Raw genomic sequence first — 25,434 nt, 5'->3', positions numbered from 1 at the left:
CTGTGCATACCAATCACCTTGAAAGTAAACCCCAAACTTTATACCTCCCTTGGCACCAGATTGTACTGGCAGCTCAGGTCTTGAACAACCAGTCCAAACCCCCATTTAACTCTTCCAGTTAATCTTTCCCACATTTTAAGTTTTCCTTCATTTTCCCTGGCCATTCTGATAAAGTGATGGAGTTTTCACACTCCAGAGGAGGCATATGCCAGACAAGCCCAAAATGCCTGATCAGGAGCCACCACCCAGCATGCACAGTTTAGGTGCCCCCTGACCACTTGTAGTTCCCTCAGAGTAATTGTCTTTGCCCCTTTGAGAGCCCATATCAGTGTCCTGACCAATTCCAACTTCTCTGTAGGTAACCTAGAAAGATCAAACTGAGTCCAGTTGAATGCTCAGATACGTTAATCTTTGGGCAGGGCCTTCCTTTTTTCTGAGGCAAGAGGGATCCTGAGGCATTCAGCTAGGTTCTGAAATGCCTGGAGCATGTACTCACAGTTGCCTGTCCCTAATCTTCCCACTAATATCCTGGGACCAACACGGCTACAACTATACCTAAGCTTCCTGCACCTAACAAGACATTGAGATTGCGCACAAGGATGTCCTGTATCACACAGTGCACTATAGCCCACTCCAACATGGAGCTGCATCTTTTGAAAGCAGCACATGACACAGAGAATCCCAGAGCATGGCTTTATCAAAATACTGCCGGCCTTCAAACTGAAATACAAGCAAGTTAAAGTCCCTGGGATGCACTGGAAGCAATCAGAATGCAGACAATGTCACATTTTTGCCAACAGCATCCTAAGGCCACATTCCCTAACTATGGCTACTGCAGCATCAAATGACAAGTGTCTCACTGAACACAGCTAGGGCGCAATATAATCATTTTTACCAATGAGCCCCAGGGGTAAAGGCAGGTGATGGACACACATGTACATTTCTCCTTTGCCTTCTTCATTAAACATACTTGGGTGACCTGCGCAATTCTGGCATTGGAAAGTATTGGAAGGGACCTGCCTCTCTCCTTGCTGCCACCTCCAAGATGATCTCTACCCTTTCTCTATTTTCAAAGCTTTCAATGGACTTCAAGTTCTCTGCCTAAGATTGGCACCTCATGCCCTCATATTGGATTTGAAAACCGGCCAAAAATCCATTCCACAAATAAGATGAGCCTTTTTTGCTGAGGTAGTCCAACAACAAATTGCATATCCCTGTATTGTAACTGGAGAAGGAGCCTTTTACATGATTAATGCCCCTCCCTGAAACATCTCCTGAAACATTACGACCTTGCAGACCGCTTTTCCTACAGCCCTGTTGGAACTGCCTTTGGACCCCATAAGAAATTGCACTGTGCTACCCTCCACACCCACATCCTATAGCAGAGTTTGGCCTACCTTGGCTACGAAAACGTTTCCCATCATTAATATAAAAGCCAATGTGTACTTTGCATCTGTATTTTGAAAAGTAGGTTTTGGCACTGGCAACCTGCCGCCTGCGAATACCAGCTGGGCAGCGCGTTAAAGAGTCATACCTCCAGTCAAAGTTCCTGGTCTATTATACCAGGATAAATCAGTCTCCTTTCTTCCCTCTGCCTAAATCCTCTGTGATACCTTAACCATGCTACCCCTCCATATGTAGCATAAGCCCTCACTATTAAGTCCTCATACCTGAGGAAGGAAATATACCTGTTGGAGAGCCTCAGGCAAATTATACTCACATAAATGCAAAAGGCTTAAGATGAGTTGAAGAGTTTGAGCCACCTTAGGTCTTTGCGGTTTGTCATCTTTTTTTTTTCCTTTATACAATTTGCCCCCACCTCTCAATGCTCTTCCTTGAACAGCAAGGTAAATAAATCCACATATTCCCTTTCTAAACTTTTCCTTAACACCTTTAGATGGAGTATTCCTGACTAGGCAATTAGATCACACACAAACTTTAGGGCTGGTAGCTGCTGTGCCTTCTGCTTCAGTTTTGTTTGGAATGATACCACCTGGCAAAGTGGGGAGCTCCCTAATTCCTCCATTTATTCCAGTGCTTAATTATGCTGCCATGATGTTTTTCCTAATATCCATCCTAAACCGCCCTTGCTGCAATTTAAACCTTTTGCTTCTTGTCCTCTCCTCAGAGGTTAAAGAGAATAATTTTTCTTCCCCCTCCTTGCAGCAATCTTTTATGCACTTGAAAACTGTTATCATGTCCCCTCTCAGTCTTCTCTTCTCCAGACTAAACATACATTTCCCCCCCCCAATCTTCCCTCATAGGTCATGTGGGCCTTACTGACCTTAAGAGGAGGAATAATAATACTTCTACCATTTAGGTACCTTGCCTTTGGTTCACAATTCATTTATTATGTCCAACAACCTGGCTTAACCTTCATCCCAAAGTGCTTTATCATATGGTCACATGAGTTCCAATCCATGCGTTCTGCTTGGTTTGAGCTTCTCTATTGCATCTTGTAGCTTATATATGAGAAAGTTCTTTTTGAAGCAGGGTACTCAGTTTAGTATGTGTACACAGTTCTAGATTCTCATTCCTCCTGAATAATGCATATGGTGTGTTTTGTAATGGTTCTATCCTCATCTTTCTACATGAACATGCCAGCCTTGGCCATAATAGTCAACCAGCATATTCACACACAGAGTCATCTAATGCCTCTACAACTCCTTTTTTTAGGATACTGGTGTCCTTTAGATCACAAGTCTTACTCTGTTCTTGATTTGAGTCAGTGTCATCCATTTTCCTCTGAGAATCCAGCTTTTGGCAAGTCTCTTCATCAACATTCGGCTATTTTAACTGCAACCTCTTTTGACCCATTGTGCCATTTGCATCTGGCCTGTGTCTCTGGGGTTCCATTCAACCTCCAAGCAAACCTGATTTCTCTCCTTAACATTTTTTATGCCAGCATAATTTCAATGTGGGACCTTCTTCCTCTTGGGATGCTCTTGTTTTTTCTGATTTCTGCACATAATCCTCAAGGATTATGTTTCACAGGTGCCTGAAAAATAATATTCAGAAGTACATCTGTAAAATAGGACCAGTCAGCCTTACAAAAGTTCCACTTCCTATTTATCACCTGAGAACTCACTATCTTCCTATTCCAACGAGTACATTTCCATGATCAATTTCAACACCAGACAGAACATTCCACGTGTAGCTCATGGACATGGTTTCTGCTCATCTGAGTTGCATTTAATACCAACTTTGTGCCATATGCTTTTGACTTATATGTCATGATGCCATAATTCAAGAAAAACCAAATTGCTGTCAGCAATCAAGTCATAAAGCAAAGTTCCATTCAAATCAATCCTTCTGTTCCCCCACAGTGTGCTTCTGGCATTAAAAGCTCCATAGATAATGGTTTGGTTGCAGTTTCCCAATACTATCATAAGATTCTCATTATCAATTGGACTGTCACCCCAGAACCACAACAAGGTGGGGATGGTCTGCAATTGCAAAATGAGTATACTTTATTCTTCACTTCAAGTTCTCAACAGTCATCTTATGTGGCTGTTTTTATTTGCCATCTTTCATCAAGAAGTTATTGCATTTTAATAGCAGAGGTTGCCATTCATGTCTATCAGTTGCTTTATCAGTTTCTTAAGTTTATATGGTGCTTTGAGATGTCATGTGCTATATAAATGTAAGATATTCCAATAATTTAAATAAAACAAAATGGGAAATGTCCAGCAGACCCAAATGTGAAACAGAAAATAATCTGCATTTACTCATTTTACCATTTCCACAAGTTATTGCTGTATTAGGTTAGAAGCGTGGGTGGGTGGGTTTGTGGGTAGCAAGGGAACAAAGGCTGCACTTACTTGACGTTTGATAAGAAGCTCTTTCAAATGTTAATACTTTCTGGTCAAATCAAAAGGCTGCAAAGGTCAGTGTTGGTACAGTACTAGCAACTTACTTCTATTCTTCATATTTTAACAGCTGTGATTCTGTAACTCTTACTCTAGTGATACATTGCCCATAGGGTACATAAAACGCCCTCTCAATGACATGAAAATACACTTCTACAGAAGTTCTATTATAGTGTGATGTGAGTTTCATTTCAGTCAGAGTATGTTGTGTTTCTTAGGAGAGAACAGGAAAGAGCACTGCAACACTCACTTCACAGTACACATGCTGTACCGTCAGTGAGAAGAATTCAGAACTCTAAGGGGAAAAGTTATATGCTACTGGGAATCCAACTGGAATGCAAAATCCCCTTCTGCAGTTGAGCTTTGTCTGTTGGTCCTTCCCTTGTTTATTTTGTCTCATTCCTTCTTTCCGGGGGGACAGGTAAGGACAATGCTGTGGACACATGACAGATACGCATCGGGAAATAATTTTGTAAAAGTGAAATACCTTTAGGAGCTGAACAATACTGCATGCCACTGAGCTGTAACATCTAATTATCAGCAGAGGCACAAACTGTACTAAAATGGCCAGCTTTTGTATAATGCTGCTTTATGCATTGCCTCTGTGAAGATGTCCGCTTGTCAATTACTTAAAAGCTGATGGATGCCTCCATTCATCAGTCATCTGAAAGAAATATTTCTTTGGAAGCAAAGGATTAGTCTGGGGTTTTGAAAACACAATACTGAGGGCGGGGAGGGGACACAACAATTGTGCCTCTTTGTAGGAAACAGAACTCACACAGAAACTGACTTCTGGTTAGCTATCTGACTAACGCAGATAAAGATTCCATGTTTTAGTTCAGATGTTCCTTTCCATCAATACTAAAAATTCCCCACCCCATCAGTCTTTGTTTGCATATTTCTTCTGCCCTTTGGAAGGATTGCTTTCCCTCCCTTCCTTCATTCTCTGTAAGCTTCAGTTTCAAATAATCAGCCAAGTCAAAGATGCATTTGAAGCTTCCAGGAGGAAATATGTATAACATTATTTATTAAATAACTGTCAGTCAAACACAAACAACATATCCCTAGACTGATAAGACAACCATTTTCTTATTTTCCTTTTCAAGTACAAGGAGCGAGAATTGCTTCTCTTCAAAGACCTAAAAAAGTGACAATGATCTGAACTTAGTGGTGAACTAGTAGCAGAAATCAGTGGGAAACTCTGATGAATAAAATAATTCTCTCTCACCACAGCTGTCTCTACACCAACAAGCAGCAGCATTATCCTGCAGCAGCATCCTTTGGTATAACCACATCCCTTTTCAAGCTCACCCTTTTGCTCCTTTACAATTTTTATTTTAAATTCAAAACATTCTGTAGCCTTCTATGCTCCTTAAAAAAAATCAATTGCTACCCTTTGAAAGACAGTTCACTTAATTAAAAGGATTAAACATCTGACACTCTGGTCAATATAGTGAAGACCTCTTAAAACATTCAGTTGTGAGGGCTAGAGTCCATTTCTTTCTTTAATAGGGTTATTACTGTATTAGGTGTGTTTTAAGGCGTGAATATATACTTAATGAAAATAGCAAAAGTCCTATTTCCAACTACCAAAAAATTAGTTCCATCTTACCGCCGTGTTACAGGATTGTTCAGCATGCATTTTATAGAAGGGACTGCTGTGACATAAGCAAATGTACTGGTACCTCTCAACCTGCCAAAGGCCGAATGTGGGGCCCAATGTGTGATAATGACCCAATATGGTGTGTGTGGGGGAGAGAATATACGTGAACACAAGTTATAATGTTGTGGGGTTCTTCCTTTAGTGGAAATGATTAACTTCAGTTTCAGGATTCTGCATTTCCAATATAAATAGTTTTAACAGGAAATGTGAGGGGACTTGGGAACTAAATCAGTCAATATCATTGGAAATGAAATGAACATTTGAGATGTGGAAATATACCTCTCTCAATATAAAAAAGTCTATTTAAAAAACAGAAACAGATCCAAAATAGATTGGTGTGACAGAGCCCCTGACCTTCTCCCCTGGCCCTATTCCCCTCCTTTTTTATTGTACTTAAAGGATGAAGGGGGGGGAGAGAATAACTAATTAACTCTCCTCCCCCATCCCAGGTTAGCAGAGTCAAAGACAAAAAACACACCATGAAGGTGATCTGAAATGAAATAATATCTAGGTCTTTGTATCCAAAACCTCAATAAAAAGCCCAGGACTTCATAAACATTTTTTTTAAAAAGGAAAAAAGGAAATAACCTTTTATGGGTGTAATGGAGTAGGAAGCACAGACTGTCTGTGTGGGGGAGGTGAGAGCCAGAGGTAGGTGAGATGCAGGAATTCAAACTGTGAGGTGAGCTGGGCCTGGGGGAGGGGAGGTGACACCTCTGGCCAGGGCAGAGACAAAGGAGAGAGGCTGAGGAGAGAGGAGGGGCCGGAGGGAACTGGGAGACGGAAGTTGGCTGAAGAAGAGAGGGGAGGCAGGGAGACCGAACTCTGATCCTCGGGGGGGGGGGCTGTGAGGCCCCCCAAGATGGGGCTAACCGAGGGAATCCGGTTATCTGTGCCTGCAAGACCTGTGTTGGACTGTGTTCCTGTCGCCTAAATAAACCTTCTGCTTTACTGGCTGGCTGAGAGTCCTGGTGAATCGGCAGGGAGACCGGGGGTGCAGGGCCTGGCTCCCCCACACTCCGTGACAATGGGACAGAAAGCTTGTTCAAACAATGTTATTTAATGCTCAGTAACTTCAAAAGAAGATGACAAGAAAAGACTGCTTCAGTCAGACCCAGATAAAAACATATTATCAAAGGAGAAACACAGAATCTGGCCTCAGACCAAACTGGAATTTAGGATTAAGAGTAAATTAAATCTGATCAAATTGTTAAAATAATCATATTGGCAACGTGTGCATGCTCCATGAGAAGTTCTATGGGGAGCAAGCTGTGCTCTTGATTAGTTTCGGGATGGGAGGAGGATTTAACTCCCTTAAACTCTAGCCTGCTTGTAGTGTACATTTGACACATTTCTGCTAAACTACCTAAAAACACAGGGTATTTGCAGACACTATTCCTTTTTAGAGTAGAGCTGTCACTACTTTTCACGGGCTGCATGTTCCTCTTCAGCATAAAAAAGAAATGCAAAGGAATTCTTTATATTGAAACATATCCAAGAAACCTGAAGAGCATTTTGTGATGCAGCCATTACCCCCCTGTTTGTGACTGAAAGAGCAGGAGCCAGGGCAATAAATATGGTACCAATACATTCCAGAGCTATATAATGCTACCAGCATTCCCCGGCCTCGTGAGCTCTACCACATGCATGCAAACAATTCCACTCTGTGGAAACAGTGGAATCCAGGACAGATGCCCCCAATATTTCCTTAGACTAATATCACATAGCGATTGCAATCTTTTTAAATTCTTCTGAGGGCAATGGATTCCCAGGTAAACTCCTACCACCAGAATACATTTGTGGATATTATTTGGCCTTCTGCAATTATCAAGGGATATTTTCCCCCGCCCCCCGCCCTTTACGTCCTCTAGCTGCTATAGCTACATGGACAGATCATCAGCACCTTGAATCCAACTCAGGATCTGAACAAGGCTCTTCCTGAGAGTCTGGGCATAAGGGACATGCCAAGGAATAACTGGATGCTACTACAGGGATTTTGCTTAGCACTGCCACCCAGAGACAATTGGCTTGGCTGCCACAACTATGGCTGGGGGGCATTTCAGTCCCTAGTGCAGCCCCAAACTGGGAGAACACACAGATGGCTTAAAGCCACTTTAGCCCTCACCCAGCCATAGCGAGCTGAGAGTGTTGTGCTCTGCCTCCCTGAGGCACAACAACAAAAATCCCACCATGCATGGCCAACACATTACAAGTCATTACAGCACTGGATGACATTAAGTTGCAGTGATTTTGACATATCAGCTATGGATTTTGAAGGCAATATATGACAAATTGCCCCCCAGCTGATTTATTTCATTCTCCCCTGACTATCTACATCTTCATATCACTCTTCAGTAGAAATAACCATAATAGTACGTTGTACCTTTTATCCGAAGCACCTTTTAGGCAAAAATCACAAAGTCCTTTGCCAACAATTAATTATCAGAACACTCCAACGAGGGGAGATGAATATTTAGAGCTCATCAAATGCATACAAAATTCAGGAAAAAATTATATTGGCTTCCCCCCCTCCCCAGTATTGGTTGAATTTCCATGTTGATAAACATTTTATGGCATTCTCTACTAAATACTATTATTATTTTCATTTTACATATGGGGAAACTAAAGCATGTAATAAGGCAAGTCGTTTGCCCTAAGGTCGAGTCAAGGACACTGCAAAAAAAATAACTCCATGCCCTCTGCTATAAATGGGGTCAGCCCTTTGCAAATCAACACAACCTGCTATGGATGTTATCTATTGGTAACCTCCACTTTCCCAATGGTTTCAATTTCCTAGAACTTTGTAGTATTGGACTTTAAAGCCACAATATTTGTATATAAAGAAAAAAAGGTGGGCAGAAAACAAATAAGGTGGACAGAGTTGCATAATACGTTATTTTATGATACAGTTCTACAAGTTTATTACTTCCATGTATGTGATGTATAAATATACATATTGCTAAAACCCAAGACAAGTTTAAATTACAATAAATGGAGAAATTAACAGGAGAGATACAGATCAGCCTACAGGGGAAGGCAGCAGATTGATGACTTAACCTGTAACAGGGAGGTTGAATTTTCTCACAGCATCTTACCTTTTCTGTAAGCTATTCTTTCAGAAGTGTGTATCAACTATAGCCAAAGTTTTGGCCTTGGGGTAAAACTTGGAGAGAGCGCTATATTTCCAAATCGTTGTGAGATGTAATGGGAGAGAATGGAGTACAAATGTACAAGAGCATAGAGCTGCCCAGAGCTCAATGTGTGGAACACTTCGGAATGCACACTCTGTTCACATTGAAGCCCGTTTAAATGGATAAAAGAGAGGGTTGAGTGGCAGTTGCACATGTACATTATAAATTTTCATCAGGGGGAAACAACATAGGCAGCTTCTAATACTGCTGGGCAAATGTAAACTAATCAAAGTATCAAAGAAGTAAGAAAGATTCTGTGAAACAGAAACATACTGTTTTAACTGCAGAAACACACCCAATTTATGGAAAGGGACTTAGAGAGAGGCATGCATCTAATGTTCATGCATGAGGATTTGTGCAACAGTAGAATTAAAAGGTCTAAAGCCCATGGCAGGTTGGGTTTATCTACCAGAATATGTGATTAGGGTGGCACATAGCAGAGCATGTGAGCAAATAACAAGTCAGAGACAACTCCAGTTCCCAAGCCGTTGGAAACAGAACATGTTTGAAGGGAGATCTTACTTGCCCCCTTTCAAGATGTGTCCTAACAACAAATTATGAAATTTAGACATGGGAAAAATCACTTTGATGCATCTGTGTTTCGTGGGTCCAGTGCCTAAGGCAGCTATCTAGTGGCAAGTGGGTGCTATTTTAGTATTCCTATGCATGCAAAAGTTTAATACACCATGAAGATAGACATCATTCATCCCATATAAATTTAAGTTTCAATGAAAGCAAGATGACAAATGTGCTAATACATTGGCAATACGTAGCATAATTAAGTAGTGATCACCATTCTCTTCTCCTCAATTTTCCTCTCCTAGTGTTCTTCCAGTATTGCTCAGCATTCCTTCAAGCACATTCTTTAGTGGTTACATCTTTTCATTCACTCCTTTTGGTGGTAAATCTCAAGATTCTATCATTATTCTCCTCCTCTAAAATTAAGAGTTAAACTGTATTTTGGGTCAAAGAATTAAAAGCCCCAGAGAACTACTTGTTGGGTCAAAGTATTTCAAGGCGCCTTATGGAGGTGAAAGCAATAGAACTTCAAAAGTGTGCAGGTGAATAAATGTGAAGCCAATTCTGCCAGTGAATTAGCTGTCTTGTGCAAGATGATTACCTCCAGAGGTTCTTGTTTCTTAAAAACCTTAAGAACTTAAATGCAAAGAAGTTTACATTAATCTAATATTAAAAATTTAGCTCTCAAAAGGCATGTTTCTAGTAGGGATACTCATGTTTACTAATTAAAAGGTTCACTTTCCATGAATATTCTCCAAATTTCTCTTAAAATTTCATGCTTTCTGCAAATACATCTGCCAGCAACTCATTGACTAGAATATCTGTGGATGGTGAGCACATAAGGAATGCAAACAATATAAGCCAGTTCAATTTGAAATTCAAATGAATATTTATGGAAAATGCAATGCTGAAAATACAATGCTGAATTTGCCCAGCTCTACTCAAGAGTCAGGTAATTCTAAGGTTGCTCTGACAATGGTGCATGACACACATTTCCTGTTCTTTTTTATGTATAAACCATTTAATATGTCACTGTTCCTGTACTTTTTATGGCAATATTAAGATGTGCAATATGACCAAGTTAGGGCTGCTTGGGCAACTTCGACTTTTAAAAGTGAATTCATTTATGGGCTTGATTTTACAACCAAAACAGTTTAATTATAAGAGTAGTCAATACCGAATCACCATATTTATTGGTAGAGAGTCATTATCATTTGTTTAAATTTCTCCTTGTATTATAGTAGTACCTAGAGTCACCAGCTGAGATGAGAATTGTGCTTGGGGTTGTACATATGTATAGCAAGAGAGAGTCCCTGATAATTAAGTCTTACAGCCAAGTTAAACAAATGTGGGAAAAGGGAAATACTAATGAACCCATTGTACAAATGGGGAACTGAGGCACAGAAATTTGGGACTAGGTTTTCAAAAGAGCTCAAAGCTAGCTATTTGAGGGCCCTGCATCTGCAAGCAGGGACTTATTTTCAAAATCAGCTCAATATCCATTAGCTCCCACTGTTAAAAATACAGCCAGATTTTCAGAAGATTTCATAACCCAATGTGATTGAAAAGTCTGTCAACTTATTTGATGCCTAATTAGGAGTCAAGAAACTCTAGCCACAACTGTGGATGCTATCCACTTTTTAAAATCTTTCCGTAATTGATTCACTCAGGAAGTCCCTGGCAGACCTGGGAACTGAACTTAGATCTCATGAGTTACAGTCCAGTGTCTAATTTTGAAAATAATCCTTTTCATCCATTGTGAATAATTAATTTTAACTTTTTGGACAAAAATTAGGGGTGAAGGACAATCACACCTGCACAAACTAGTCTCATAGGATGCATTATCCAGAAATGGGAGAGCAAAAAATTAAAAAAAGCAAAGTTACTTCAGCATTTTTTAATCTATGTACCACACTTTTATTTGGATTCAATTTGCCTTCATAAGAACGGGGATAGGGGAGTGCTATTTCTTGCTTGTTTTTTCCTCCCTAAGAGATGTGCTAAATGGCAAGGAAATATAGAACACACTGGAGAGCTTGGACACCTCTAATTCATCACCCTGGTGTACACTAAATCTATTCCACAAACAGGTTTATTTCTTTTATCAAACAAGATTTCGCCTAATAAATGGCCTGGATATAAAATGGTGAGTGTGCAGTGAGTGATGTTACTGGGGGTGTTACTCGGCACAGTGATGAAAAATCCAAGAGAAGCAGCACTTTATAAATAAGTGCTTTGTAGAGAAATTGTTTGTTTTTTTAAACCACATACTGTAGTTTAAAATTTGCAAGTGAAAGTAGTGTCACCAGAGAGACTTACAACATTTTTTTGACCCAGGAATGTTGTGGAACCTACCCTACCTTGCTCTATTGGAGTACCCCAGAACTGCCATGCCACCCCCCTGCCCTTTGCTGACATTCTCTAGTTCTGTGGGCAGGCAGGGATTGCTAATCATGCTACGTTATTTGATGGGTTAGCGATGTAAATAAATTGCTCTAAATACTGTCACTTAGTCTCACTTGTTTTGCGAGTCTGATCTGAGAACAGCCATTGCTCAAAGTTTTATTCAGACATTAGTTGCAAACTGGTATTTTAACAATGTAGACAAAGACAGTTGTGTTTAAAAAAATGTGTTAGCTAGTCATGGTGATCCCTAGGTCAAGGCTGTCAAACATACAGCTGGTGGGCTGGACCCAGGCAACATGATGTATTTATATGTCACATGGGCAATATTAATGATAAAAGATATAGAAAGCATAATTTATGAGTAAAGATTTAAAAAACTCTGTATGTTTGATCTTGATAAAAAAGATTGCAAGGGGACCAGGGCCGGCTTCAGGCCTATTCCACCAATTCCCCCAAATCGGGCCCCGCGCCTAAGAGGGCCCCGCGCCCAGTGAGAATCCCTTCCCTGGCTAGAGGTGCATTTCTAATTTTTACTCACCTGGCGACGCTTTGGGTCTTCAGCGATACTTTGGCAGAGGGTCCTTCAGTGCCGCCGAAGACCTGGAGCGAGTGAAGGACCCGCTGCCGAAGTGCTGCCGAAGACTCGGAGCACCACCCGGTGAGTACAAGGCCCACGTGTTTTTTTTACATGTGGGTTTTTTTTCAGTCATCCCTGCCGGGGTCCTGTCAAAACTGTTCGAATTGGGCCCCACACTTCCTATAGCTGGCCCTGAAGGGGACCTGATAACAGTCTTCAAATATGTTAAGGGCTGTTATAAAAAGAGGACTGTGATCACTTGTTCTCCATGTGCACTGAAGGTAGTAATGGACTTAATCTGTAGCAGGGGAGATTTAGATTAGTTAGCAGATATAGGTGGGGAGAGAGAACCTAAGAATAGTTAGGCACTGAAATAAATTTCCCAGGGAGTGTGTGGAAACGCTCTCACAGGAGGTTTATAAGTAACATGACATGTTAGACCAACATCTGACATGGATTCTCAATGCATACATGATCCTGCCTCAGAGTGGGGGTCGACTAGATGAGCTCTCGAGGCTTCTTCCAACTCTTCATTTCTATTATCAAGATTACACAGGATCTGTTTGTTGTTCTTAAGCTTCTAGCTCTCACTGCTGCAAAGATAATATTCTAAACATGAACTGAGTGTGAACCAATAGGTCTGCCTGAGTCTGTTGACAGTCTGAAACAATGTCTCAGTATCATGAACTCCCCATGCCTGAGTAATTTCACTGGAGTATCAGTGCTGTAGCCCAATGACAACATTTCAGCGTCAACAACATTAACGTTCCATTACTGATCATTTTAGCTGATGAAACAGGAAAGGTGAAGGCCTTGAGGGGTTGCAATTAGTGTAGCCTGGCATGACATGAGTAATTAACACCTGGAGGGAGGTCCCATTTCTTGGAAGATAGAATTAGGGAGGTAAACAGAGCATCAGGTTGAAAACAGAACATTTTTGCTAAATATGATAAGTAAAGAGGTCAGTAGGCTAAGACAAAAGAATGTCTGAGCCAGCTAAGATAAAAGGGAGAACACCCAGGGAACCATTTACTATTAACAAGAACAATGGACGGTAGAGAGGAGGAAGGGAGTAGGTCAAGTGCATACAATGCGTAGACATAGAATTCTGCACAAGGATTGGGTCCTGCCAAGTAACTAATCCAATCCAAAAATGTGTGATGTAACACAATAAATTCAATGAGATGTGTAAAAGTATATAAAGGAAATTGTTTCTGTGTAGCTTTGGAGCTGTGATATACCCTGCATCAACCTCTCCTATGTTTGAATCTGATTAACTTAGCATCAATTTGCTGTATGCCAAATAAAGATACTGGAGTGATAAAATCTGGAGTTAAACTGAATGTTTTGGATCCCAGAGAACTGGATGAGGTGTTCTCCCAGGACTGGACAAAGTGCTCTGGTTAAGCTGAGTGGAAAAGGTCTCTCTTACAGAATCCCAGCAATTAGGAGCTGGGTCAGGGAAGAAAATGCAGAAGGAAGAACAGAGGAGACCAAGAAATAGAAAAAAGATTGGGAAGGAAAAGGGGAAACAAGGCACAAGTAATGGTGATCTGAAGGGGAGCAGATTTTACTCAACAAGCGGTACTGAATGTGACACTAAAGTACTGAATAAATAATAAATAAAAGGTAAGATACAAGTAGAGGCTGCATTCTCCCCTGGATCTTTGTATAAACCTCCCACTAACGTAAGTGAGAGATCCGCTGTGGGCTGAGAGGAATGCAAATTCCTGAATTTATATTCTGAACAATAGACCATAATTAAACATGGAATCCAGCCCTCTCCTCCAAATGAGTTTTATACCCCTGCCTTAGGGCAACATAGTAATCCATCACTAGGGAACCCACAGCCAACAAATTCGACTGTACTTGCTTCTACTAGGTGTGAAGTAAAGTTTAACAACATGATAAGTAAAATGTATTCCAGGCAAGTAAAAAATATATATATATTTTGATGCTTGGTCATGAAGTCTCAAAAATTCATTTCAGTTAAGTATCCAAAGCTGTCCTAAAATGGGCTTAGTCAGCACAGGAGGAACTTCGAGTGATTTAATGTCACCATAGCAACTCCTGGACCACCCCTGAAGGCAGAAAAGGTTACAGCCAGGGTAAAATGAGGCATCCCTTTATCCCAGTAATCATGGGTGCTGAACAGCCAGTGGGGGTCACAAGTTGGAACCGGCTGCTCTAACTTGTGCTGAGTGATCAGTGTAGTGCAGACTAGTTACAAGGATGACACAAAGCCACCTGTACTGCTCCTCCTCCTGAGCTGTGTAAGTGCTCAGTGGCCAAAGGTAAGGGCTGGGTTTTAGGTGTTTTGATAAAAGCTTCCTACCATTTCTAACATCAGAGCAGCTCCACCTTGATAACAATGGTGAGAGCAAAAGAATAGAAAAAAACTCCCCTGGGCATTGTGGGTTTTAACAGTAGATAGATCTGCTCTGAACAGGGCTAGACAAAGTGAGATGGCTCCTCTAACCACATGAGCTTATTGATACCTGACCCATCAATGATGGATCTGTACCAGCATTAGCAACGGTAATTTTTTGCTAACCTCCTTATTCATAGACAAGGTCACGATGCAAATTTGGTCTGCAAAGAATGGAAACAATCATACAGTACTTGGGACATCTGTAATGCCTTTAATTCAAGAATCTCAAAACAGCTTTGTGATCCTAATTGAATTAAGACTTACAACATCTCTGTAGGGTAGGTAAGGGATATACAGAGATCATTTCACTCTCTACCCACACAGAACAGCTGTCAAGTAGTGAATAGCAATACTGCTTAGGTAAAACACTGCAACAAAAAAGCAGATTAAGGCATGAAGCAATGAAGGAGAAAATCAGAATGAAATTAGCTGAACTGCAGTTTTTCCAGATACCAAGGTTATCACCAGAGTTGGTTAGAAAATAAAAAAACCTATATGTGAAAATATTTGGGAATTATTTTTTATTTTTGTTTTTTTCCCCATCAAATCTTTCTTGCTATGGAAATTATTACTAGTACTCTTCCAAAAGGTGTCATGGGATCTTTCATGACTTCAAGTGGCCAGGATCCTGGATTTACGTTGCCAGAGAAGGATGGCACATCTAGCAGTACAGTACTCATTACAACCCTGTTTGGGCATTGGTCAGTAATGAGGGAAGAGTGCCACCTACTGACTCAACATTATCCTACTCTCCTTAAAATCAATTGCTACCCATCCAAAGGTATCACCATTATATTTTCTTCCAAGACTTCCATTAAAATGCCAACCAAGTTGATCATACAGAATATTGTGTGTTCCCTCAGTGCCCATTCAGGACCCCACAGGACTGGGCTTTTAGTCTGAGATTTGTTGGGAACAGAACAAAAAGGTAAGAGGAAATGCAAGCAGCATTCAACATCATTGCTCTGGAGCTGTCAACAGTCTAGACAGCATTTTATTCCTCCTCTCACATGTGCACCAGAGATGGATCACTGAAAATAGTTCTCCTGGGCCTGCCATTATCTTTCTTTACATAACAATCCACTGTAAACTAAATTAATGTGATGTGGAGAAATGTGCTCAATCACCTCCCCTTCTCCCTGGACTTCCTGCATCTGAAAAAGCTACTGACGAAAACTGGTCTGGAAATTCCATCAGATTAGAACTTCCTTTCCCCAATAGATTTTTAGCCCTTCTAGGGCTTTATCATGAAGTTGGAACTAGCACAAGAATTAGCCTCCCTCATGATATTTCACCAGGAACCTCTGGGGAGCACAACAAGCACAAAGTTATTAGTAAAGTGAAAGTCAGATTTTCAACCTTCAAAGAAAGTCATCAATGCGTCAGACTGCAAAGCAGTCCCTTACTCACGGTGATGAGCATTGTCACTGGAGTCAGATGAGTAACAGCTCAGCAGATGAGTCAGGTCAGGTCTGGTTTTATCCAAAACGATTTCCTCAGGTCTGGCAGATACTTTTCATGTTAGGGCCAGTCTATGCCTTGGCCAGGTCCAGATGCCTGATGGGAGGAAGACAGTAAGGGATTCCTTACCCTGGCATACCCTGCACATTGAAAAGACTGGGACCGTGCCTGGCTCTCACGTTCTCTCCCAAGGGTGCACATCACCCACAAGAAGAGAAGCTGGGCCATGGCCTCTCCCTCTCCAGTGCCTCCACTGACCTCATGGGGTATTGGCTTGCGCCATGCTAAAGGGTGGTATACCCTGTGGAAACCTACTTATAAAACATTGAGACAGTGCTTCAAAGAGGCATAGTCTTATAGCAAGCTCCCCCTGTGATGCAACTCCCTGAAGTAGAGCTGTGCCTTGAAGGCACCCACTAAGCCTTGGAATAGAAAAAAGATAATATTAGGCAGACACCCATATTTTGATAGGTTTAATGCCAATCAACATTAACTGCCTGTAACCCAATTGCCAGGTGGTTAATGGTAGCAAGAAGAGCCAGATTTAATACTGACAAACAACTAAACAGGCTTGAGTCCCAGCAAGAAATCTGTGAAAACTAAATGCATCCTCCCTGGATTCACATGTACAGGCAAACCTTCCCTAATTGCCAGCACTCGAAGACAGTTTACAAATAGGTAAATCTTAATTAGGGGAAAGGGAACACAGACAAAGTTGGTGAAACACAGGTAACAATTAGGGCTGTCGTGACTAAAAAAATTAATCGCAATTAATCACGTGATTAAAAAATTAATTAATTGTGCTGTTAAACAATAGAATACTATTTACATAAATATTTTGGATGTTTTCCACATTTTCAAATGTATTGATTACAATTACAAAACAGAATACAAAATGTACAGTGCTTGCTTTATATTATTTTATAATTTTCACTGTAAAAATAAAATAGTATTTTCAATTCACTTAATACAAGTACTATAGTGCAATCTCCTTATCATGAAAGTTTAACTTACAAATGTAGAATGTACAAAAAAACCCCTGCATTCAAAAATAAAGTAATCTAAAACTTTAGAGCCTACAAATCCATTCAGTCCTACTTTTTGTTCAGCCAATCACTTAGACAAAAAAATTTGTTTACATTTGCAGGAGATAATGTTGCCTGCTTCTTGTTCACAATGTCAACTGAAAGTGAGAACACGCATTCTCATGGCACTGTTGTAGCCGGCATTGCAAGATATTAACATGCCAGATGTGATAAAGATTCATATGTCCCTTCATGCTTCAACCACCACTCCAGAGGACATGCGTCCATGCTGATGATTCTTCTGCTTGATAACGATACAAAGCAGGGCAGACCAAAGCACGTTCATTTTCATCATCTGAGTCAGATACCACCAGCAGAAGGTTGATTTTCTTTTTTGGTGGTTCGGGTTCTGTAGTTTCTGCATTGGAGTGTTGCTCTTTTAAAACTTCTGAAAATATGCTCCACACCCCATCCTGATCAGATTTTGGATGGCTGTTCAGATTCTTAAACCTTGGGTTGAGTGCTGCAGCTATCTTTAGAAATCTCACATTGGTAGCTTCTTTGCATTTTGTCAAATCTTCAGTGAAAGCGTTCTGAAAATGAATATGTGCTGGGTCATCATCCGAGATGGCTATAACATGAAATATATGGCAGAATGTAGGTAAAACAGGGAGCAGGAGACATGCAATTCTCCCCCAAGGAGTTCAGTCACAAATTTAATTAATGCATTTTTTTTTTAAACAAGTGTTATCAGCATGGAAGCATGTCCTCTGGAATGGTGGCCAAAGCATGAAGGGGTATACGAATGTTTAGCATATCTGGCACGTAAATACCTTGCAATGCCGGATACAAAAGTCCTATGCGAACGCCTGTTCTCACTTATAGGTGACATTGTAAATAAGAAGTCAGCAGCATTATCTCCCATAAATGTAAACAAACTTGTTTCTCTTAGTAATTGGCTGAACAAGAAATGGGACTGTGTGGACTTGTAGGCTATAAAGTTTTACATTGTTTTGTTTTTGAGTGCAGTTATGTAACACAAAAAATCTTCATTTGTAAGTTGTGCTTTCACAATAAAGAGATTGCACTACGGTACTTGTATGAGATGAATTGAAAAATACTATCTCTTTTGTTTATAATTTTTACGGTGCAAATATTTGTAATAAAAATAATATAAAGTGAATATTGTACACTTTCTGTTCTGTGTTGTAACTGTAATCAATATATTTGAAAATGTAGAAAAACATCCAAAATATTTAATAAGTTTCAATTGGTATTCTATTGTTTAATAGTGATCAATCGACAGCCCTAGTAACAATCCCTAGGTTATACTATAAAGTTTGGCACTTGATGGACTCATTGTCTACTGGTTAGGGAACTATTCCTTCTTAATGTGTAGTGGAGTTGGTAGGGGAGCCTGGACCCCACTATTCCACTGGGCTCTGCCCCAGGGCCCTATGAAGGGTAATAAAGGTCAGGGACCTGAGAGTGATTTAAAATTGTCCTCCCTGGGTCACTTCATATCCCGCACTCTATGGTCCAAGCTTTGCAGTCTGTAACCAAAAGGTAATGAAGAAAACTGCAGCCTTTGTCTATCCGGGCCCAGCAGGTAGGCTCTTTTCTTCCTAGAGAAGCTGCTGCCATGTTCCTTCTCAAGAGCTCCCAGGGTAGGTCCGTCTCCCTGCCTCGTCATCCCCCTTCTGACCTGTCTAGCTTCCTTTTAAGCCCCTTCTCCATTTAAAGCATGCTCTGCAGGTGTGGCTGGATGGGCTCAGAGTTGCTTTTTAAGCTCTTCACTTGCAGTGTGTGGTTCATACACCCAGTCACATATACCACCATTTCCATTCACCAAACCCCACTCATAGTTTGGATCAGCAAGTTGCAGTAGTCCAAGTGTCTCAATGCAGGTCTGTCTCCAGTTCCAACAAAGATGCTTGCCCCACCCACTACTAAACACAGCTTAGTGATTCAGTTTTATCTGGGTAGGCAGGTCCTCACCAGAATCCATTCACCTTTGCTGCTGTCTCTGTGCCATCACTTGCTATGAAGTCCCTGTGAACGGGACCCAAGAATTCATAGGGCTCTTGAAATGGCTTGGAAATGGGTCATTTGCCACAAGGTAAGAGCACTGAATTCTATCTTTGGCATCATCTGGATCTGGACACTGTTGGGTGTGCTCATCTCTATTTGTAGGGTTGCCTAGTTTATGGTAGCTGGAGATAATTGTTGCATCAAGTGTTATGAGCAAGGTCTGAGATCTGTGATGAACACAGTATAAAAATCTGTACAGAATAGAGTAATAAACCAAAACAGAAACGTATGGGTTTTTTTCCTCCCCATCTCTTACTCTAAACTAGAAAAATCCCTTCAAAGCGTAGCCTGAGATCAAGCCTCTGAAGAATAACCCTTCACAGAGTAGGAAAATCTCATTTTCAGTTCTGCGTGAGCTAATTGTAAAGGATTAAAGTGGAATACTTATGCTCCTCTGCAAACATCTCTGCCTTTCCCTGCCCATTCTCCCTCCTCCATGCAAACAAAAATAGACTGCCACACCAACCCAGCATTCCCTTTCCCTGCTCTGAATTCAGACAGCTGGCCCATTCACTGCTAGGGTAACCTGGCCACCAGCATCCCACAGTCCACTGAACCGAAGCTCCTTTCAAGGGCCTGCTCAGTGCTCCATGCCAATTGTTTGAGTTTGGGCTGAAGAATGTAGCATTATCTGACTTCTCTCTGCTGCTTCCCAGCTCAGAGGAGGGCAATTGGAGGACAGTCACTAGCTAAGTTCCCTCTAAGCTGCGCAGCCGTGCAGAATCCTATGAAGCACCGCACAGGCACTCAAGGTTGCGGCACTCCCCCGTCCCCAACTCAGCCCAGGCCTAGACCTGCCGGAGGAGACATGCCCCTCCCTGGGCTCCAGCTCAACCTTGCCCAAACCTGCCATGGCCATGGGAGAGGTGCCTATCCTGCAGCCCCAGCCCAAGTGATGCTGCAAGGAGACCTCTCTCCCTGCCATAGCCCCAGGGCAGCCTGTACCCCAAACCCCTCATTCCCAGCCCCACCCCAGAGCCCACACCCCCAAACAGAGCCCTCACCCCCCCACAACCCTCTGCCCCAGCCCTCAGCCTCCTCCCACATTCTGAACCCCTCAGCCCCACCCCACCACATGAAGATGATGTGTCACACATCACCTCCATATTGGTGCACCTGACAAAATTCCTTCTGCACATGGGTGGGAAAAATTAGAGGGAACACTAGTCACTAGATGCAAATTAGTCATGCTGGAAACATAAAATGGGTGGGTGTAGCGGACAGGAATAGATTAAGGCAATCTGGGGCTTTAAGCACATTGTGACAAGGAGTTTCTGTTGTTCCACTCCTGTACTCTGTGCTATGGTCCCATTGACATGGTGTCCACCCCCAACTCCACTTGGAATGGCTGTTGCAGAGGACTATCCCAAACATTACTAATGACTGGTTCCCTGCAGCCGCCCAGACACCTAAGAAAAAAACTAGTTTCCAAGGGAAATGAAACAATTATATTACACAAGAAACAACACACAATGCCTTGTTGTATTTAGCCAAGTCAGAATGCAAGGCAATGTAAGGAACATGCACACCAACTTCATCATGCCTGAAAGGCCATGAGACAAGAAAAATACATCAAAATTACAGAATACATCATTAGAGGAACATAATAGAGGTATTTGGGAGCAATGGGTGGGTAATTTCATTGCCTTTACTGGCTGGCAGTACATTGCTACGGTAAGGCTGTGTCTACACTACAGAGACTATACAGGCATATCCGTGATGGCATAGCTATCATGACATTACCCCATGATGTAGAGTCAAACTACACTGACAGAAGGGTTTATTATTGTTTTTTGGTCCAACACTTCCCCAAACTAAAGTTAGCTATGTTGACAGAAGTATTCCTTCTTTGACACAGCTGCCTCCGCACTGGGGGATAGAGCAGCATGGCTAAGTCGGTTAGAGATGCAGTTTTTTCACAACCCTGACTGATGTAGCTATGTCATCTTAACTTTTAAGTTTTGCCCAAGCCTACAGTAGCAAGCAATTTTAATGCTGTGAATGCTCTTAGCAATGGTGAAGCTATTTGCATTATTTTCCCCTGATTTAAGTGGAGAAAGATTGTTAAGATATAGCCTCACATGAGAAAGAGCTGCAGGGTCAGAGTATGTGCTTTTCAAAGGCAATACTGTTAAGTAGTTAATTTATTTTAAAAGGAATATCAAAACCTAAATTATATTAAAGAAAAAAAGTGAATTATCTGAATTTTCAGAAAATTATAAATTAAATTAACTTTTTTTGAAAAAAGCAAACAAAGCATTCCTCTGTACTCTTAGAAACCCAGCACAGGGCATTTTTTGCAAGGGAAACGGAACAGAAAAGTGAAATTATAGCCCCAAAGTGAAACCGGACAGCCTAGCATTACTGTTTAAACTGTGTAAATGGAAAAACAAACACTGAAAACTAAACTATTTTAAAAAATTGTTAATCATTTAAAAAGATGCGAGTTTGCAGTTAAATGTGTATTTTTTTTAAGTTCTCATTTGTAATAACCTCTTATAAATGTCAAATAAGATATCTCCTTACAAGTTTTGTCCTTTTCAGTTTGGCAGACAGGTTGCGATTTAAAAAAACAAAACAAAAAATCCTGTTTTTAAATGGAGCTAAAATTAGCACAACTCTTTGCATTTAACAAACTACTTCCTCTTAGATAGCTCCTTGAGTTGGTCTCAGAGGAATTTTACCATGTTAATTAAATGACTGGTGATTATCACACCAAAATATCTTCGGTTTTGCACCCGCAGTACAAGTGTTGCTTTGATGTCAGTACAGAGCTGGGAATAGCATTCCTGAGTTAACTGTTATTGCAGGATCAGGAAAGTGACAAAAGGGATATTTTTATGAAAAAGTGAAGTATCCAAGAAAAAAATCCATGTTTTCTCTTAGCAAACATGTCAAAATCATGGCATGCTACCAGTTGCAAATATTGTCTTTTAGCTTTAAAAAATGATACAGATGTTTTAATATTCTTAAGCATGCCGATTAGTCTATTAATTAACGTTTTAGAGGTCTTTCATGTAAATAGGGGTGGGGGTAAGAGTGAAAAGAGGCACCATGTTGTATGCATCAGAAAAAGTATGCCCCATATATGTCCTACTAGTATTTCATTGCCTGATTTGGACATGACTGGTCCACTCATGAACGTATCTTTATTATTTTTAATAGGTTTATCTCCAGTCTTTACGACAATCTCATTAGCTGACAAGAAACCAACAGTAGATTCTACTTTGTTCAGCAAAATAATGCAGGTATTTTTGGTCACATCCTGCAGTGATATTCCTGGGAGGTTTCCCTGAGTAATGAGTACATCAGAACTACCAGGCTGGGCTCTCGGAGCACAAATACTTTATATAAAATAAATTTGTAAAGAATCATTTGTAAATATCATCTTGAATATTTACAAATGTAGTAGGGATGGATGGAAGAACAGAACTTTCACCTAAAATTTAAGCTGATTCCAAACTATTGGTTTTAGGTTAATTATTTCTCATTTTCACATGCCACTGCAGTACTTGAGCCAGATCCTCAGTTGGTATCAATCTGTGTAGCTCCATTGAAGTCAATGGAGCCATGTTCAGATATACCAGCTAAGGCTCTCTCCTGGGCCTGAATCCATTTAGACCAGTACCATAAAATATCAAAAAAGAGAAAAACTATCCTATTTCTAATCTGTGTAGGTTCCTGTGCTGCCCTCACCACCATTAGTCACTTCATTTCACTTCTCAACTCCTTTTCCAGTTTACATGGGCTTAGAGGTACCCATGATTTTTCACCACTCCTTCCAGTCCATGGTGTGGGTTCATAGGTCTCCGAGTTCTAGTCATTTTCTCTACGGACTTCTCTTGACAGAGTCTTTCCATCATATCCTCAGTCTTCCATGTCCTTTTCTCCCATGCTTTCTGTGCTGATCATTGTTCTTCCATTCTTATCATATGATCAACTAACCTCTAATGTGCACCCTCCAGACTATCTATCTATTACTGAAAGTCCCAAGTTCATCTTCCCCCTAACAGCTTTCATGCACATTCTGTCTACCCTCTGTTTGCCTGCCATTCTCCTCAGTATATTATTTTCAACTACTTTTATCTTTTTCTTCTTCCATCTCTGTAAGATCCACTTTCCAAATCATAGAGCAGGCAGGGACAAACACAGGCAGAATACACCTTTCCTTTCATTACTTAATTTCTGGTCCCACTCTACTTCTGCCACCTTTTCCACTGCCACCCATGCACATTCAGGTCATTTTTTTAATTCTCCGGATCTCTCTACAATGGCAGTAAGTATACTTCCCAAGTACACAAATTAATTCTTCTGATTCAGCTTCTCTTCAATCAACAGCTCTTCTTCCTTACTGGCATAATGTCAAGGGTTTTTTGGGTTTACCTTTGAGCCATGCTTTTCAAAAGATGTCCACTCTGATACTCTCACATGATTGGGATGTGAGCAATCGTGCCTACTGGTCAGAGTAGGAGTCAGACCTAATGGTTAGAACAGGAGTTGGTAGCCAGGAAGCCTAGGGTCAGAGCCAAGAGTCAGAACCAAGTTACCTGGAGTGAGGCAAGGCAGGCGTAGCAGGTGCTATTGCAGCTGTGGGCAAATGCTTTGAGCTTCCACTGAACGGCTGCACCTGTTGGGCTTAACAGCCAGTCTGCTGACTACCCTACCTGATTGGTTGGAAGAGCCTTTCAGGCAGCCTACTGTAACTCAGATGCACTTGTTAGGTTGCCCGGAGACTGACTGTGCCACATTTACCAATTCCTCTTTGCTGTCAGACAAAAAGGACCAGACCATGTTCAGCTGGTTCAACATATATTAGTTTTCTCTGGGTCTCCACAGGCTCAGTTCTCCTACTAATTAACTCCATAACTAGGATGAAGAGAAGTGGACTCAGCATATTAGCTTGTCTCAATCCCACCATCATCTCAAAACTCCCTCAAATTCCGGGTATTGTTACCATGTTAACGCTTGACCCTTGACACAGCTCCTCTATCAGCTGCACTTCTTGCAGTCTCTCTCCCATCCCTCTCAATACTCTAAACACCAGCTCCTATAGAACCAAGTCATATGACTTCAATATCAATAATTGCTACCTGGTAGGTATGTTGCCCATTTATCATTCTTTCAAACGTCTGTCACATTGCAAATTATTGTGTGTATAGTAAACATTTCCTTCCTAAAGCCATGTTGCTCCTCTCCTTTATTTTCCTCTACCTCACACCTAAACCTAGCCTCTAAAAAACTCTCCCCGACCCTGAGAGGCTGTCTTAACAGGGTGAAGCTCTGAAACATTTGGATCATTTGCATCGCCCTTGCCATTCCAAAGGTGCACAATCCCATTCAGTAGTCATCTGGCATCCTACTTTGATCTCAGCAAACACATGGTAGTGTACGTGCAATCATAGTAATCCATGTATTTTAATTCAGCTAAACAAACGTGTACATCTAGAAAAAAGAATGTAGGCATACTTACAGGATGGGGGACTCCATCCTGGGCAGCAGTAACTCTGAAAAAGATTTTGGGATTGTGATGGATAATCAGCTGAACATGAGCTTCCAGTATGATGCTATGGCCAAAAGAGCTAATACAATCCTGGGATGAACAAACAAACAAAGTGTAAGTGGCTTTTATTGGTTGCCATTCCCCTAAGGGACGCTAATCATCAACAGGAGCCCTTATACACACAAACACACACACACACACACACACACACACCGCCCTCTCTCTCTGCCACAGGTGGTTTGAACAACTGGGGTTTCTTTCTGCTACCTGGTGATGCCTGTCACCTCACTTTTTAAAGGTTGTCAGGAACCTACCTTACCTCCTTATGTGGTTTCAACTATCATCAACTTAATGCTTATCCATCTGACTAGCCTCATAACTCTACTCTAACACCTCTGTAATGGATGAACCCGCAATCATAACCCACATTATTTACAAGTGGAAATACAGAGGAAGCACATTGTTGGTTCATCTATTGATTGTGTATTAATTATATTGCTAAATTAATTGTCAATTAACACAGATTTAGTAGATTCTAGTCACAAGAGCAGGCTTAGTATTATTAGAATTACTGTTCAGTTGGGTACCCAAATGTGCAGATTAACACTCAAAGTTAGGAAAAATCCTTCTGTATTTTATTTTATTAATATGGTTAGCAAAGTTACAAACACTCCAGCCCAGCAAGGTAGATAGAGAACACA

At 41.0% G+C, this 25,434-nt stretch overlaps 1 long non-coding RNA gene across 1 annotated transcript in view; it reads right to left on the bottom strand.

Moving 5' to 3' along the window:
- Positions 1-2,542: 2,542 nt before the first annotated feature.
- Positions 2,543-25,434, bottom strand: part of LOC123373171 — a 96,523-nt gene continuing 73,631 nt past the window's right edge. Inside the window, exons 2-3 of the long non-coding RNA XR_006580596.1 lie at positions 16,067-16,213; positions 2,543-2,998 (exon numbers count right to left, since the gene is read on the bottom strand). This is a non-coding gene — a long non-coding RNA (uncharacterized LOC123373171). The remainder of the gene's footprint in view (positions 2,999-16,066; positions 16,214-25,434) is intronic.

Source organism: Mauremys mutica, chromosome 6, assembly GCF_020497125.1.
Source record: "Mauremys mutica isolate MM-2020 ecotype Southern chromosome 6, ASM2049712v1, whole genome shotgun sequence".
NCBI lineage: Eukaryota > Metazoa > Chordata > Testudines > Geoemydidae > Mauremys > Mauremys mutica.
This window is presented reverse-complemented; position numbering and strand designations above follow the sequence as displayed.